The sequence below is a fragment of the Schistocerca serialis genome, unplaced genomic scaffold (genome assembly GCF_023864345.2).
Source record: "Schistocerca serialis cubense isolate TAMUIC-IGC-003099 unplaced genomic scaffold, iqSchSeri2.2 HiC_scaffold_1417, whole genome shotgun sequence".
NCBI classification, from domain to species: domain Eukaryota; kingdom Metazoa; phylum Arthropoda; class Insecta; order Orthoptera; family Acrididae; genus Schistocerca; species Schistocerca serialis.
The window spans coordinates 20,598,730-20,618,693 of record NW_026047644.1 but is presented as its reverse complement, the minus strand read 5'-3'; positions in this window follow the sequence as shown (position 1 = coordinate 20,618,693).

Here is a 19,964-nt window from a genome sequence, read left to right as displayed (position 1 = left end):
TGTGACACTAGTTATTGATTCCGATGCTTCACTTCAGGTTTACTATATCCCTCTGACCTTCTTTTTGACGATGAAACACAGAAATTGGTTCGGACTTAAATACAATAGGTACAATGCCGACTTAAGTACAAGAAGACTGACTCTTCTTACTGTCTATGTTTTGAATCATTCCTGTGACACTAGTTACAGATTCCGATGCTTCACTTCAAATTTACTGTATCCCTTGGACCTTCTTATTGACGACGAAACACAAAAATTGCATCGGAATTAAATACAAAGGGCACAATGCCGACTTCAGTACAAGAAGACTGACTCTTCTTACTGACTGTTTTGAACCATTCCTGTGACACTAGTTATAGATTCGGATGCTTCACTTCAGGTTTACTGTATCCCTCTGACCTTCTTATTGACGATGAAACACAGACATTGCATCGGAATTAAATACAAAAGGCACAATGCCGACTTAAGTACAAGAAGACTGACTCTTCTTACTGACTATGATTTGAACCATTCCTGTGACACTAGTTATAGATTCCGATGCTTCACTTCAGGTTTACTATATCCCTCTGACCTTCTTTTTGACGATGAAACACAGAAATTGGTTCGGACTTAAATACAATAGGTACAATGCCGACTTAAGTACAAGAAGACTGACTCTTCTTACTGTCTATATTTTGAATCATTCCTGTGACACTAGTTACAGATTCCGATGCTTCACTTCAAATTTACTGTATCCCTTGGACCTTCTTATTGACGATGAAACACAAAAATTGCATCGGAATTAAATACAAAGGGCACAATGCCGACTTCAGTACAAGAAGACTGACTCTTCTTACTGACTGTATTGAACCATTCCTGTGACACTAGTTATAGATTCGGATGCTTCACTTCAGGTTTACTGTATCCCTCTGACCTTCTTATTTACGATGAAACACAGAAATTGCATATGGAATTAAACAGAAAAGGCACAATGCCGACTAAAGTACAAGAAGACTGACTCTTCTTACTGTCTATGATTTGAACCATTCCTGTGACACTATATATAGATTCCGATGCTTCACTTCTGGTTTACTGTATCCCTTGGCCGTTCTTATTGACGCTGAAACCCAGAAATTGCATCGGAATTAAATACAAAAGGCACAATGCCGACTTAAATACAAGAAGACTGACTCTTCGTACAGACTATGCTTTGAACCATTCCTGTGACACTAGTTATAGATTCCTATGATTCACTTCAGGTTTACTGTATCCCTTGGACCTTCTTATTGACGATGAAACACAGAAATTGCATCGGAATTATATTGAAAAGGCACAATGACGACTTAAGTACACGAAGACTGACTCTTCTTACTAACTATGTTTGGAATTATTCCTGTGACACTAGTTATAGATTCAGATGCTTCACTTCAGTTTTACTGTATCCCTCTGACCTTCTTATTGACGATGAAACACAGAAATTACATCGGAAGTTTTTAGAAAAGGCACAATGCCGACTTAAGTACAAGAAGACTGACTCTTCTTACTGACTATGATTTGAACCATTCCTGTGACACTAGTTATAGATTCCGATGCTTCACTTCAGGTTTACTGTATCCCTCTGACCTTCTTATGGACGATGAAACACAGAAATTGCATCGGAATTAAACAGAAAAGGCACAATGCCGACTTAAGTACAAGAAGACTGACTCATCTTACTGTCTATGTTTGAACCATTCCTGTGACACTAGTCGTAGATTCCGATGCTTCACTTCAGGTTTACTGTATCCCTTGGACCTTCTTATTGACGATGAAACACAGAAATTACATCGGACTTATATAGAAAAGGCACAATGCCGACTTAAGTACAAGAAAAGTGACTCGTCTTACTGTCTATGTTTTGAACCATTCCTGTGACGCTAGTTAAAGATTCCGATGTTTCACTTCATGTTTACTGTATCCGTCTGACCTTCTTATTGACGATAAAACGCAGAAATTGCATCGGAATTAAATATAAAAAGCACAATGCCGACTTAAGTACAAGAAGACTGACTCTTCTTACTGTCTATGTTTTGAACCATTCTTGTGACACTAGTTATAGATTCCGCTGCTTCACTTTAGCTTTACTGAATCCCTTGGACCTTCTTATTGTCGATGAAACACAGAAATTGCATCGGAATTAAATACAAAATGCACATTGCTGACATAAGTAAAAGAAGACTGACTCTTCTTACTGACTATGTTTTGAACCATTCCAGTGACACTAGTCATAGATTCCGATGCTTCACTTCAGGTTTACTGTATCCCTCTGACCTTCTTTTTGACGATGAAACACAGAAATTGGATCGGACTTAAATACAAAAGGTGCAATGCCGACTTAAGTACAAGAAGACTGACTCTTCTTACTGTCGATGTTTTGAACCATTCCTGTGACACTAGTTATAGATTCCGATGCTTCACTTCAAATTTACTGTATCCCTTGGACCTTCTAATTGACGATGAAACACAGAAATTGCATCGGAATTAAATACAAAACGCACAATGCCGACTTAAGTACAAGAAGACTGACTCTTCGTACAGACTATGTTTTGAACCATTCCGGTGACACTAGTTATAGATTCCGATGATTCACTTCAGGTTTACTGTATGCCTTGGAACTTCTTATTGACGTTGAAACACAGAAATTGCATCGGAATTAAATAGAAAAGGCACAATGCCGACTTAAGTACAAGAAGACTGACTCTTCTTACTGACTATGTTTGGAACCATTCCTGTGACACTAGTTATAGATTCCGATGCTTCACTTGAGTTTTACTGTATCCCTCTGACCTTCTTACTGACGATGAAACACAGATATGGCATCGGAATTTAATAGAAAAGGCAAAAGGCGACATAAGAACAAGAAGACTGACTCTTCTTACTGACTATGATTTGAACCATTCCTATGACACTAGTTATAGATTCCGATGTTTCACTTGAGTTTTACTGTATCCCTCTGACCTTCTTATTGACGATGAAACACAGAAATTGCATCGGAGTTAAACAGAAAAGGCACAATGCCGACTTAAGTACAAGAAGACTGACTCTTCGTACTGGCTATGATTTGAACCATTCCTGTGACACTAGTTATAGATTCCGATGCTTCACTTCAGGTTTACTGTATCCCTCTGACCTTCTTATTTACGATGAAACACAGAAATTGCATCGGAATTAAACAGAAACGGCACAATGCCGACTTAAGTACAAGAAGACTGACTCTTCTTACTGTCTATGATTTGAACCATTCCTGTGACACTATATATAGATTCCGATGCTTCACTTCTGGTTTACTGTATCCCTTGGCCGTTCTTATTGACGCTGAAACCCAGAAATTGCATCGGAATTAAATACAAAAGGCACATTGCCGACTTAAATACAAGAAGACTGACTCTTCGTACAGACTATGCTTTGAACCATTCCTGTGACACTAGTTATAGATTCCGATGATTCACCTCAGGTTTACTGTATCCCTTGGACCTTCTTATTGACGATGAAACACAGAAATTGCATCGGAATTATATTGAAAAGGCCCAATGACGACTTAAGTACAAGAAGACTGACTCTTCTTACTGACTATGGTTGGAATTATTCCTGTGACACTAGTTATAGATTCAGATGCTTCACTTCAGTTTTACTGTATCCCTCTGACCTTCTTATTGACGATGAAACTCAGAAATTACATCGGAAGTTTTTAGAAAAGGCACAATGCCGACTTAAGTACAAGGAGACTGACTCTTCTTACTGACTATGATTTGAACCATTCCTGTGACACTACTTATAGATTCCGATGCTTCACTTCAGGTTTACTGTATCCCTCTGACCTTCTTATGTACGATGAAACACAGAAATTGCATCGGAATTAAACAGAAAAGGCACAATGCCGACTTAAGTACAAGAAGACTGACTCTTCTTACTGTCTATGTTTTGAACCATTCCTGTGACACTAGTCGTAGATTCCGATGCTTCACTTCAGGTTTACTGTATCCCTTGGACCTTCTTATTGACGATGAAACACAGAAATTACATCGGACTTATATAGAAAAGGCACAATGCCGACTTAAGTACAAGAAAAGTGACTCTTCTTACTGTCTATGTTTTGAACCATTCCTGTGACGCTAGTTAAAGATTCCGATGTTTCACTTCATGTTTACTGTATCCCTCTGACCCTCTTATTGACGATAAAACACAGAAATTGCATCGGAATTAAATATAAAAAGCACAATGCCGACTTAAGTACAAGAAGACTGACTCTTCTTACTGTCTATGTTTTGAACCATTCTTGTGACACTAGTTATAGATTCCGCTGCTTCACTTTAGGTTTACTGAATCCCTTGGACCTTCTTATTGTCGATGAAACACAGAAATTGCATCGGAATTAAATACAAAATGCACATTGCTGACATAAGTACAAGAAGACTGACTCTTCTTACTGACTATGTTTTGAACCATTCCAGTGACACTAGTCATAGATTCCGATGCTTCACTTCAGGTTTACTGTATCCCTCTGACCTTCTTTTTGACGATGAAACACAGAAATTGGATCGGACTTAAATACAAAAGGTGCAATGCCGACTTAAGTACAAGAAGACTGACTCTTCTTACTGTCGATAATTTGAACCATTCCTGTGACACTAGTTATAGATTCCGATGCTTCACTTCAAATTTACTGTATCCCTTGGACCTTCTAATTGACGATGAAACACAGAAATTGCATCGGAATTAAATACAAAACGCACAATGCCGACTTAAGTACAAGAAGACTGACTCTTCGTACTGACTATGTTTTGAACCATTCCTGTGACACTAGTTATAGATTCCGATGATTCACTTCAGGTTTACTGTATCCCTTGGAACTTCTTATTGACGTTGAAACACAGAAATTGCATCGGAATTAAATAGAAAAGGCACAATGCCGACTTAAGTACAAGAAGACTGACTCTTCTTACTGACTATGCTTGGAACCATTCCTGTGACACTAGTTATAGATTCCGATGCTTCACTTGAGTTTTACTGTATCCCTCTGACCTTCTTATTGACGATGAAACACAGATATGGCATCGGAATTTAATAGAAAAGGCAAAAGGCGACATAAGTACAAGAAGACTGCCTCTTCTTACTGACTATGATTTGAACCATTCCTATGACACTAGTTATAGATTCCGATGTTTCACTTGAGTTTTACTGTATCCCTCTGACCTTCTTATTGACGATGAAACACAGAAATTGCATCGGAATTAAACAGAAAAGGCACAATGCCGACTTAAGTACAAGAAGACTGACTCTTCGTACTGGCTATGATTTGAACCATTCCTGTGACACTAGTTATAGATTCCGATGCTTCACTTCAGGTTTACTGTATCCCTTGTACGTTCTTATGACGATGAAACACAGAAATTGCATCGGAATTAAATAGAAAAGGCACAATGCCGACTTAAGTACAAGAAGACTGACTCTTCCTACTGTCAATACTTTGAACCATTCCTGTGACGCTAGTTACAGATTCCGATGCTTCACTTCAGGTTTACTGTATCCCTCTGACCATCTTATTAACGATGAAACACAGAAATTGCATCGGAATTAAATAGAAAAGGCACAATGCCGACTTAGGTACAAGAAGACTGACTCTTCCTACTGTCTATGTTTTGAACCATTCCTGTGACACCAGTTAGAGTTTCCGATGCTTCACTTCAGGTTTACTGTATCCCGCTGACCTTCTTATTGACGATGAAACACAGAAATTGCATCGGTATTAAATAGAAAAGGCACAAGGCCGACTTAAGTACAAGAAGTCTGACTCTTCTTACTGTCTATATTTTGAACCATTCCTGTAACACTAGTTATAGATTCCGATGCTTCACTTCAGGTTTACTGTATCCCTTGGACCTTCTTATTGACGATGAAACACAGAAATTGCATCGGAATTAAATACAAAAGACACAATGCCGACTTAAATACAAGAAGACTGCCTCTTCTTACTATGTTATGAACCATTCATGTGACACTAGTTATAGATTCCGATGCTTCACTTCAGGTTTACTGTATCCCTCTGACCCTCTTATTGACGATGAAACACAGAAATTGCTTCGGAATTAAATACAAAATTCACAATGCCGACTTAAGTACATGTAGACTGACTCTTCCTACTGTCTATGTTTTAAACATTCCTGAGACGCTAGTTATGGATTCCGATGCTTCATTTCACGTTTACTGAATCCCTTGGACCTACTTATTAACGATGAAACACAGAAATTGCATCGGAATTAAATACAAAAGGCACAATGCCGACTTAAGTACAAGAAGACTGACTCTTCCTACTGTCTATGTTTTGTACATTCCTGCGACACTAGTTATAGATTCCGATGCTACACATCAGGCTTACTGTATCCCTCCGACCTTCTTATTGACGATGAAACACAGAAATTGCATCGGAATTAAATACAAAAGGCACAATGCCGACTTAAGTACAAGAAGACTGACTCTTCTTACTGACTATGTTTGGAACCATTCCTATGACATTAGTTATATATTCCGATGCATCACTTGAGTTTTACTGTATCCCTCTGACCTTCTTATTGACGATGAAACACAGATATTGCATCGGAATTTAATAGAAAAGGCACTACGCTGACTTAAGTACAAGAAGACAGACTCTTCTTACTGACTATGATTTGAACCATTCCTGTGACACTAGTTATAGATTCCGATGCTTCACTTCAGGTTTACTGTATCCCTCTGACCTTCTTATTTACGATGAACAGAAATTGCATCGGAATTAAACAGAAAAGGCACAATGCCGTCTTAAGTACAAGAAGACTGACTCTTCTTACTGACTATGTTTGTAATTATTCCTGTGACACTAGTTATAGATGCTTCACTAGAGTTTTACTGTATCCCTCTGACCTTCTTGTTGGCGATGAAACACAGAAATTGCATCGGAATTAAATACAAAAGGCACAATGCCGACTTAAGTACATGTAGACTTACTCTTCCTACTGTCTATGATTTGAAACATTCCTGTGACACTACTTATAGATTCCGATGCTTCATTTCAGGTTTACCGTATCCCTTGGACCTTCCTATTGACGATGAAACACAGAAAGTGGATCGGAATTACATTGAAAATGCACAATGCTGACTTAAGTACAAGAAGACTGACTCTTCCTACTGTCTATGTTTTGAACCAATCCTGTGACATTAGTTATAGATTCCGATGCTTCACTTCAGGTTTACTGTATCCCTCTGACCGTCCTTGTTGACGATGAAACACAGAAATTGCATCGGAATTAAATACAAAAGGCACAATGCCGACTTAAGTACAAGACGACTGACTCGTCTTACTGACTGTTTTGAACCGTCCTGTGATACTAGTTATAGATTCCGATGCTTCACCTCAGGTTTACTGTACCCCTCTGACCTTCTTATTGACGTTGAAACACAGATATTGCATCGGAACTAAATACAAAAGGAACAATGCCGACTTAAGTACAAGAAGACTGGCTCTCCATACTGTCTATGTTTTGAACCATTCCTGTGACACTAGATATAGATTCCGATGCTTCACTTCAGGTTTACTGTATCCCTCTGACCTCCTTATTGACGATGAAACACAGAAATTGCATCGGAATTAAATAGAAAATGCACAATGCCGACTTAAGTACAGGAAGACTGACTCATCTTACCGTCTATGTTTTGAACCATTCCTGTGACGCAAGTTACAGATTCCGATGCTTCACTTCAGGTTTACTGTATCCCTCTGACCTTCTTATTGTCGATGAAACACTGAAATTGCATCGGAATTAAATAGAAAAAGCACAATGCCGACTTAAGTACAAGAAGACTGACTCTTCTTACTGACTATGATTTGAACCATTCCTGTGACGCTAGTTATAGATTCCGATGCTTCACTACAGGTTTACTGTATCCCTCTGACCTTCTTATTGACGATGAAACACAGATATTGCATTGGAATGAAATAGAAAAGGCACAATGCCGTCTTAAGTACAAGAAGACTGACTCTTCTTACTGACTATGATTTGAACCATTCCTGTGACACTAGTTATAGATTCCGATGCTTCACTTCAGGTTTGCTGTATCCCGTTGACCTTCTTATTAATGAAGAAACACAGAAATTGCATCGGAATGAAATAGAAAAGGCACAATGCCGACTTAAGAGCAAGAAGACTGACTCTTCTTACTGTCTATGATTTGAACCATTCCGGTGACACTAGTTATAGATTCCGATGCATCACTTCAGGTTTACTGTATCCCTTGGACCTTCTTATTGACGATGAAACACAGAAATTGCATCGGAATTAAATACAAAATTCACAATGCCGACTTAAGTACATGTAGACTGACTCTTCCTACTGTCTATGTTTTAAACATTCCTGAGACGCTAGTTATGGATTCCGATGCTTCATTTCACGTTTACTGTATCCCTTGGACCTTCTTATTGACGATGAAACACAGAAAGTGCATCGGAATTAAATAGAAAAGGCACAATGCTGACTTAAGTACAAGAAGACTGACTCTTCTATTAGTCTATGTTTTGAACCATTCCTGTGACACTAGTTATAGATTCCGATGCTTCCCTTCAGGTTTACTGTATCCCTCTGACCTTCTTATTGACGATGAAACACAGAAATTGCATCGGAATTAAATACAAAAGGCACAATGCCGACTTAAGTACAAGAAGACTGACCTTTCTTACTGTCTTTGTTTTGAACCATACCTGTGACACTAGTTATAGATTCCGATGCTTCACTTCAGGTTTACTGAATCCCTTGGACCTACTTATTAACGATGAAACACAGAAATTGCATCGGAATTAAATACAAAAGGCACAATGCCGACTTAAGTACAAGAAGACTGACTCTTCCTACTGTCTATGTTTTGTACATTCCTGTGACACTAGTTATAGATTCCGATGCTACACATCAGGCTTACTGTATCCCTCCGACCTTCTTATTGACGATGAAACACAGAAATTGCATCGGAATTAAATACAAAAGGCACAATGCCGACTTAAGTACAAGAAGACTGACTCTTCTTACTGACTATGTTTGGAACCATTCCTATGACATTAGTTATAGATTCCGATGCTTCACTTGAGTTTTACTGTATCCCTCTGACCTTCTTATAGACGATGAAACACAGAAATTGCATCGGAATTAAATAGAAAAGGCACAATGCCGTCTTAAGTACATGAAGACTGACTGTTCCTACTGTCTATGCTTTGAACCATTCCTGTGACCCTAGTTATAGATTCCTATGCTTCACTTCAGGTTTACTGTATCCATTGGACCTTCTTATTGACGATGAAACACAGAAATTGCATCGGAATTAAATACAAAAGGCACAATGCCGACTTAAGTACAAGAAGACTGACTCTTCTTACTGACTATGGTTTGAACCATTCCTGTGACACTAGTTATAGATTCCGATGCTTCACTTCAGGTTTACTGTATCCCTCTGACCTTCTTGTTGGCGATGAAACACAGAAATTGCATCGGAATTAAATACAAAAGGCACAATGCCGACTTAAGTACATGTAGACTGACTCTTCCTACTGTATATGATTTGAAACATTCCTGTGACACTACTTATAGATTCCGATGCTTCATTTCAGGTTTACCGTATCCCTTGGACCTTCCTATTGACGATGAAACACAGAAAGTGGATCGGAATTACATTGAAAATGCACAATGCTGACTTAAGTACAAGAAGACTGACTCTTCCTACTGTCTATGTTTTGAACCAATCCTGTGACACTAGTTATAGATTCCGATGCTTCACTTCAGGTTTACTGTATCCCTCTGACCGTCCTTGTTGACGATGAAACACAGATATTGCATCGGAATTAAATACAAAAGGCACAATGCCGACTTAAGTACAAGACGACTGACTCGTCTTTCTGACTGTTTTGAACCGTCCTGTGATACTAGTTATAGATTCCGATGCTTCACCTCAGGTTTACTGTACCCCTCTGACCTTCTTATTGACGTTGAAACACAGATATTGCATCGGAATTAAATACAAAAGGAACAATGCCGACTTAAGTACAAGAAGACTGACTCTCCATACTGTCTATGTTTTGAACCATTCCTGTAACACTAGATATAGATTCCGATGCTTCACTTCAGGTTTACTGTATCCCTCTGACCTCCTTATTGACGATGAAACACAGAAATTGCATCGGAATTAAATAGAAAATGCACAATGCCGACTTAAGTACAGGAAGACTGACTCATCTTACCGTCTATGTTTTGAACCATTCCTGTGACGCAAGTTACAGATTCCGATGCTTAACTTCAGGTTTACTGTATCCCTCTGACCTTCTTATTGTCGATGAAACACTGAAATTGCATCGGAATTAAATAGAAAAAGCACAATGCCGACTTAAGTACAAGAAGACTGACTCTTCTTACTGACTATGATTTGAACCATTCCTGTGACGCTAGTTATAGATTCCCATGCTTCACTACAGGTTTACTGTATCCCTCTGTTGTTCTTATTGACGAAGAAACACAGAAATTGCATCGGAATTAAATAGAAAAGGCACAATGCCGACTTAAGTACAAGAAGACTGACTCTTCTTTCTGACTATATTTGAACCATTCCTGTGATACTAGTTATAGATTCCGATGCTTCTCTTCAGGTTTACTGTATCCCTCTGACCTTCTTATTGAGGTTGAAACACAGATATTGCATCGGAATGAAATAGAAAAGGCACAATGCCGTCTTAAGTACAAGAAGACTGACTCTTCTTACTGACTATGATTTGAACCATTCCTGTGACACTAGTTATAGATTCCGATGCTTCACTTCAGGTTTGCTGTATCCTGCTGACCTTCTTATTAATGAAGAAACACAGAAATTGCATCGGAATGAAATAGAAAAGGCACAATGCCGACTTAAGTACAAGAAGACTGACTCTTCTTACTGTCTATGATTTGAACCATTCCTGTGACACTAGTTATGGATTCCGATGCTTCACTTCAGGTTTACTGTATCCCTTGGACCTTCTTATTGACGATGAAACACAGAAATTGCATCGGAATTAAATAGAAAAGGCACAATGCCAACTTAAGTACAAGAAGACTGGCTCTTCTTACTGTCTATGTTTGGAACCATTCCTGTGACACTAGTTATAGATTCCGCTGCTTCACTTCCGGTTTACTAAATCCCTTGGACCTTCTTATTGACGATGAAACACAGAAATTGCATCGGAATTAAATACAAAATGCACAATGCCGACATAAGTACAAGAAGACTGACTCTTCTTACTGACTATGTTTTGAACCATTCCTGTGACACTAGTCATAGATTCCGATGCTTCACTTCAAGTTTACTGTATCCCTCTGACCTTCTTATTGACGATGAAACAGAGAAAATGCATCGGAATTAAATACAAAAGGCACAATGCCGACTTAAGTACATGTAGACTGACTCTTCCTACTGTCTATGTTTTTAAACATTCCTGTGACCTTAGTTATAGATTCTGATGCTTCATTTCAGGTTTACTGTATCCCTTGGACCCTCTTATTGACGATGAAACACAGAAAGTGCATCGGAATGAAATAGAAAAGGCACAATGCCGACATAAGTACAAGAAGACTGAATCTTCCTACTGTCTATGTTTGGAACCATTACTGTACACTAGATATAGATTCCGATGCTTCACTTCAGGTTTACTGTATCCCTTGGATCTTCTTATTGACGGTGAAACACAGATAGTGCATCGGAGTTAAATACAAAAGGCACAATGCCGACTTAAGTACAACATGACTGACTCTTCCAACTGTCTATGTTTTGAACCATTCCTGTGACACTAGTTATAGATTCCGATGCTTCACTTCAGGTTTACTGTATCCCTCTGACCTTCTTTTTGACTATGAAACACAGAAATTGGATCGGACTTAAATACAAAAGGTACAATGCCGACTTAAGTACAAGAAGACTGACTCTTATTACTGTCTATGTTTTGAATCATTCCTGTGACACTAGTTATAGATTCCGATGCTTCACTTCAAATTTACTGTATCCCTTGGACCTTCTTATTGACGATGAAACACAGAAATTGCATCGGAATGAAATAGAAAAGGCACAATGCCAACTTAAGTACAAGAAGACTGACTCTTCTTACTCTCTATGGTTTGAACCATTCCTGTGACGCTAGTTACAGATTCCGATGCTTCACTTCAGGTTTACTGTATCCCTCTGACCATCTTATTAACGATGAAACACAGAAATTGCATCGGAATTAAATAGAAAAGGCACAATGCCGACTTAGGTACAAGAAGACTGACTCTTCCTACTGTCTATGTTTTGAACTATTACTGTGACACTAGTTAGAGATTCCGATGCTTCACGTCAGGTTTACTGTATCCCGCTGACGTCCTTATTGACGATGAAACACAGAAATTGCATCAGTATTAAATAGAAAAGGAACAATGCCGACTTAAGTTCAAGAAGTCTGACTCTTCTTACTGTCTATATTTTGAACCATTTCTGTGACACTAGTTATAGATTCCGATGCTTCACTTCAGGTTTACTGTATCCCTTGGACCTTCTTATTGACGATGAAACACAGAAATTGCATCGGAATTAAATACAAAATGCACAATGCCGACTTAAGTACATGTAGACTGACTCTTCCTACTGTCTATGTTTGAAACATTCCTGAGACGCTAGTTATGGATTCCGATGCTTCATTTCAGGTTTACTGTATTCCTTGGACCTTCTTATTGACGATGAAACACAGAAAGTGCATCGGAATTAAATAGAAAAGGCACAATGCTGACTTAAGTACAAGAAGACTGACTCTTGTTTTTGTCTATGTTTTGAACCATTCCTGTGACACTAGTTATAGATTCCGATGCTTCACTTCAGGTTTACTGTATCAATCTGACCTTCTTATTGACGATGAAACACAGAAATTGCATCGGAATTAAATCCAAAAGGCACATGCCGACTTAAGTACAAGAAGACTAACTCTTCTTACTGACTATGATTTGAACCATTCCTGTGACACTAGTTATAGATTCCGATGCTTCAGTTCTGGTTTACTGTATCCCTCTGACATTCTTATTGACGATGAAACACAGCAATTGCATCGGAATTAAACAAAAAAGGCACAATGCCGACTTAAGTACAAGAAGACTGACTCTTCTTACTGTCTATGATTTGAACCATTCCTGTGACACTAGTTATAGATTCCGATGCTTCACTTCAGGTTTACTGTATCCCTTGGACCTTCTTATTGACGATGAAACACAGAAATTGCATGGGAATTAAATACAAAAGGCACAATGCCGACTTAAGTACAAGAAGACAGACTCTTCGTACAGACTATGATTTGAACCATTCCTCTGACACTAGTTATAGATTCCGATGATTCACTTCAGGTTTACTGTATCCCTTGGCCCTTCTTATTGACGATGAAACACAGAAATTGCATCGGAATTATGTAGAAAAGGCACAATGCCGACTTAAGTACAAGAAGACTGACACTTCTTACTGACTATGTTTGGAACCATTCCTGTGACACTAGTTATAAATTCTGATGCTTCACTTGATTTTTACTGTATCCCTCTGATCTTCTTATTGACGATGAAACACAGAAATTGCATCGGAATTAAATACAATATGCACAATGCCGACTTAGGTACAAGAAGACTGACTCTTCTTACTGACTGTGTTTGGAACCATTCCTATGACACTAGTTATAGATTCCGATGCTTCACTTGAGATTTACTGTATCCCTCTGACCTTCTTATTGATGATGAAACACAGATATTGCATCGGAATTTAATACAAAAGGCACAATGCCGACTTAAGTACAAGAAGACTGACTCTTCTTACTGACTATGATTTGAACCATTCCTGTGACACTAGTTATAGATTCCGATGCTTCAGTTCTGGTTTACTGTATCCCTCTGACAATCTTATTGACGATGAAACACAGCAATTGCATCGGAATTAAACAGAAAAGGCACAATGCCGACTTAAGTACAAGAAGACTGACTCTTCTTACTGCCTATAATTTGAACCATTCCTGTGACACTAGTTATAGATTCCGATGCTTCACTTCAGGTTTACTGTATCCCTTGGACGTTCTTATTGACGATGAAACACAGAAATTGCATGGGAATTAAATACAAAAGGCACAATGCCGACTTAAGAACAAGAAGACAGACTCTTCATACAGACTATGATTTGAACCATTCCTCTGACACTAGTTATAGATTCCGATGATTCACTTCAGGTTTGCTGTATCCCTTGGCCCTTCTTATTGACGATGAAACACAGAAATTGCATCGGAATTAAATACAAAATGCACATTGCTGACATAAGTACAAGAAGACTGACTCTTCTTACTGACTATGTTTTGAACCATTCCAGTGACACTAGTCATAGATTCCGATGCTTTACTTCAGGTTTACTGTATCCCTCTGACCTTCTTTTTGACGATGAAACACAGAAATTGGATCGGACTTAAATACAAAAGGTGCAATGCCGACTTAAGTACAAGAAGACTGACTCTTCTTACTGACTAAGATTTGAACCATTCCTGTGACACTAGTTATAGATTCCGCTGCTTCACTTCAGGTTTACTGTATCCCTCTGACCTTCTTATTGACGATGAAACACAGAAATTGCATCGGAATTAAATATAAAAGGCACAATGCCGACTTAGGTACAAGAAGACTGACTCTTCTTACTGTCTATGATTTGAACCATTCCTGTGACACTAGTTATAGATTCCGATGCTTTACTTCAGGTTTACTGTATCCCTTGGACCTTCTTATTGACGATGAAACACAGAAATTGCATCGGAATTAAATAGAAAAGGCACAATGCCGACATAAGTACAAGAAGACTGACTCTTCTTACTGTCTATGCTTTGAACCATTCCTGTGACGCTAGTAACAGATTCCGATGCTTCACCTCAGGTTTACTGTATCCCTCTGACCATCTTATTAACGATGAAACACAGAAATGGCATCGGAATTAAATAGAAAAGGCACAATGCCGACTTAGGTACAATAAGACTGACTCTTCCTTCTGTCTATGTTTTGAACCATTCCTGTGACACTAGTTAGAGATTCCGATGCTTCACTTCAGGTTTACTGTATCTCGCTGACCTTCTTATTGACGATGAAACACAGAAATTGCATCGGTATTAAATAGAAAAGGCACAATGCCGACTTAAGTACAAGAAGTCTGACTCTTCTTAGTGTTTATATTTTGAACCATTCCTGTGACACTAGTTATAGATTCCGTGGCTTCACTTCAGGCTTACTGTATCCCTTGGACCTTCTTATTGACGATTAAACACAGAAATTGCATCGGAATTAAATACAAAAGGCACAATGCCGACTTAAGTACAAGATGACTGACTCTTCTTACTGTCTATGTTTTGAACCATTCCTGTGACGCTAGTTATAGATTCCGATGCTTCACTTCAGATTTACTGTATCCCTCTGACCTTCTTATTGACGATGAAACACAGAAATTGCATCGGAATTAAATACAAAATGCACAATGCCGACTTAAGTACATGTAGACTGACTCTTACTACTGTCTATGTTTGAAACATTCCTGTGACGCTAGTTATGGATTCCGATGCTTCATTGCAGGGATACTGTATCCCTTGGACCTTCTTATTGACGATGAAACACAGAAAGTGCATCGGAATTAAATAGAAAAGGCACAATGCTGACTTAAGTCCAAGAAGACTGACTCTTCCTACTGTCTATGTTTAGAACCATTCCTGTGACACTAGTTATAGATTCCGATGCTTCACTTCAGGTTTACTGTATCCCTCTGACCTTCTTATTGACGATGAAACACAGAAATTGCATCGGAATTAAATACAAAACGTACAATGCCGACTTAAGTACAAGAAGACTGACTCTTCTTACTGACTGTTTTGAACCATCCCTGTGACACTAGTTGTAGATTCCGATGCTTCACTTCATGTTTACTGTATCCCTCTGACCTTCTTATTGACGATGAAACACAGGAATTGCATCGGAATTAAATTCAAAAGGCACAATTCCGACTTAAGTACAAGAAGACTGACACTACTTCTTGTCTATGTTTTGAACCGTTCCTGTGACACTAGTTATAGATTCCGATGCTTCACTTCAGGTTTACTGTATCCCTTGGACCTTCTTATTGACGATGAAACACAGAAATTGCATTGGAATTAATTACAAAAGGAACAATGCCGACTTAAGTACAAGAAGACTGTCTCTTCGTACTGACTATGTTTTGAACCATTCCTGTGACACTAGTTACAGATTCCGCTGGACCTTCTTATAGACGATGACACACAGAAATTGCATCGGAATTAAATACAATATGCACAATGCCGACTTAAGTACAAGAAGACTGACTCTTCTTATTGACTATGTTTGGAACCATTCCTGTGACACTAGTTATAGATTCCGATGCTTCACTTCAGGTTTACTGTATCCCTCTGACCTTCTAATTGACGATGACACACAGATATTGCATCGGAATGAAATAGAAAAGGCACAATGCCGACATAAGTACAAGAAGACTGACTCTTCTTACTGTCTATGATTTGAACCATTCCTGTGACACTAGTTATAGATTCCGATGCTTCACTTCAGGGTTACTGTATCCCTTGGACCTTCTTATTGACGTTGAAACACAAAAATTGCATCGGAATTAAATAGAAAAGGCACAATGCCGACTTAAGTACAAGATGACTGACTCTTCTTACTGTCTTTGTTTTGAACCATTCCTGTGACACTAGTTATAGATTCCGATGCTTCACTTCAGGTTTACTGTATCCCGCTGAACTTCTTATTGACGAAGAAACACAAAAATTACATCGGAATTAAATAGAAAAGGCACAATGCCGACTTAAGTACAAGATGACTGACTCTTCTTACTGTCTATGTTTTGAACCATTCCTGTGACACTAGTTATAGATTCCGATGCTTCACTTCAGGTTTACTGTATCCCTCTGACCTTCTTATTGACGATGAAACACAGAAATTGCATCGGAATTAAATACAAAACGTACAATGCCGACTTAAGTACAAGAAGACTGACTCTTCTTACTGACTGTTTTGAACCATCCCTGTGACACTAGTTGTAGATTCCGATGCTTCACTTCATGTTTACTGTATCCCTCTGACCTTCTTATTGACGATGAAACACAGGAATTGCATCGGAATTAAATTCAAAAGGCACAATTCCGACTTAAGTACAAGAAGACTGACTCTACTTCTTGTCTATGTTTTGAACCGTTCCTGTGACACTAGTTATAGATTCCGATGCTTCACTTCAGGTTTACTGTATCCCTTGGACCTTCTTATTGACGATGAAACACAGAAATTGCATTGGAATTAATTACAAAAGGAACAATGCCGACTTAAGTACAAGAAGACTGTCTCTTCGTACTGACTATGTTTTGAACCATTCCTGTGACACTAGTTACTGATTCCGCTGGACCTTCTTATTGACGATGACACACAGAAATTGCATCGGAATTAAATACAATATGCACAATGCCGACTTAAGTACAAGAAGACTGACTCTTCTTATTGACTATGTTTGGAACCATTCCTGTGACACTAGTTATAGATTCCGATGCTTCACTTCAGGTTTACTGTATCCCTCTGACCTTCTTATTGACGATGACACACAGATATTGCATCGGAATGAAATAGAAAAGGCACAATGCCGACATAAGTACAAGAAGACTGACTCTTCTTACTGTCTATGATTTGAACCATTCCTGTGACACTAGTTATAGATTCCGATGCTTCACTTCAGGGTTACTGTATCCCTTGGACCTTCTTATTGACGATGAAACACAAAAATTGCATGGGAATAAAATAGAAAAGGCACAATGCCGACTTAAGTACAAGATGACTGACTCTTCTTACTGCCTATGTTTTGAACCATTCCTGTGACACTAGTTATAGATTCCGATGCTTCACTTCAGGTTTACTGTATCCCGCTGAACTTCTTATTGACGATGAAACACAGAAATTGCATCGGAATTAAATACAAAAGGCACAATGCCGACTTAAGTACATGTAGACTGACTCTTCCTACTGTCTAGGTTTGAAACATTCCTGTGACGCTAGTTATGGATTCCGATGCTTCATTGCAGGGTTACTGTATCCCTTGGACCTTCGTATTGACGATGAAACACAGAAAGTGCATCGGAATTAAATAGAAAAGGCACAATGCTGACTTAAGTACAAGAAGACTGACTCTTCCTACTGTCTATGTTTTCAACCATTCCTGTGACACTAGTTATAGATTCCGATGCTTCACTTCAGGTTTACTGTATCCCTCTGACGTTCTTATTGACGATGAAACACAGAAATTGCATCGGAATTAAATACAAAATGCACAATGCCGACTTAAGTACGAGAAGACTGACTCTTCTTACTGACTGTTTTGAACCATCAATGTGACACTAGTTATAGATTCCGATGCTTCACTTCAGGTTTACTGTATCCCTCTGACCTTCTTATTGACGATGAAACACAGGAATTGCATCGGAATTAAATTCAAAAGGCACAATTCCGACTTAAGTACAAGAAGACTGACTCTACTTCTTGTCTATGTTTTGAACCATTCCTGTGACACTAGTTATAGATTCCGATGCTTCATTTCTGGTTTACTGTATCCCTTGGACCTTCTTATTAACGATGAAACACAGAAATTGCATCGGAATTAATTACAAAAGGAACAATGCCGACTTAAGTACAAGAAGACTGTCTCTTCGTACTGACTATGTTTTGAACCATTCCTGTGACACTAGTTACAGATTCCGCTGGACCTTCTTATTGACGATGACACACAGAAATTGCATCGGAATTAAATAGAAAAGGCACAATGCCGACTTAAGTACAGGAAGACTGACTCTTCTTATTGACTATGTTTGGAACCATTCCTGTGACACTAATTATAGATTCCGATGCTTCACTTCAGGTTTACTCTATCCCTCTGACCTTCTTATTGACGATGAAACACAGATATTGCATCGGAATGAAATAGAAAAGGCACAATGCCGTCTTAAGTACAAGAAGACTGACTCTTCTTACTGACTATGATTTGAACCATTCCTGTGACACTAGTTATAGATTCCGATGCTTCACTTCAGGTTTACTGTATCCCTCTGTCCTTCTTATTGACGATGAAACACAGGAATTGCATCGGAATTAAATTCAAAAGGCACAATGCCGTCTTAAGTACAAGAAGACTGACTCTTCTTACTGACTATGATTTGAACCATTCCTGTGACACTTGTTATAGATTCCGATGCTTCACTTCAGGGTTACTGTATCCATTGGAACTTCTTATTGACGATGAAACACAAAAATTGCATCGGAATTAAATAGAAAGGGCACAATGCCGACTTAAGTACAAGATGACTGACTCTTCATACTGTCTATGTTTTGAACCATTCCTGTGACACTAGTTATAGATTCCGATGCTTCACTTCAGATTTACTGTATCCCTCTGACCTTCTTATTGACGATGAAACACAGAAATTGCATCGGAATTAAATACAAAAGGCACAATGCCGACTTAAGTACATGTAGACTGACTCTTCCTACTGTCTATGTTTGAAACTTTCCTGTGACGCTAATTATGGATTCCGATGCTTCACTTCAGGGTTACTGTATCCCGCTGAACTTCTTATTGACGAAGAAACACAGAAATTGCATCGGAATTAAATGGAAAAGGCACAATGCCGACTTAAGTACAAGAAGACTGACTCTTCTTACTGTTTATGATTTGAACCATTCCTGTGTCACTAGTTATAGATTCCGATGCTTCACTTCAGGGTTACTGTATCCCTTGGACCTTCTTATTGACGATGAAACACAAAAATTGCATCGGAATTAAATAGAAAAGGCACAATGCCGACTTAAGTACAAGATGAC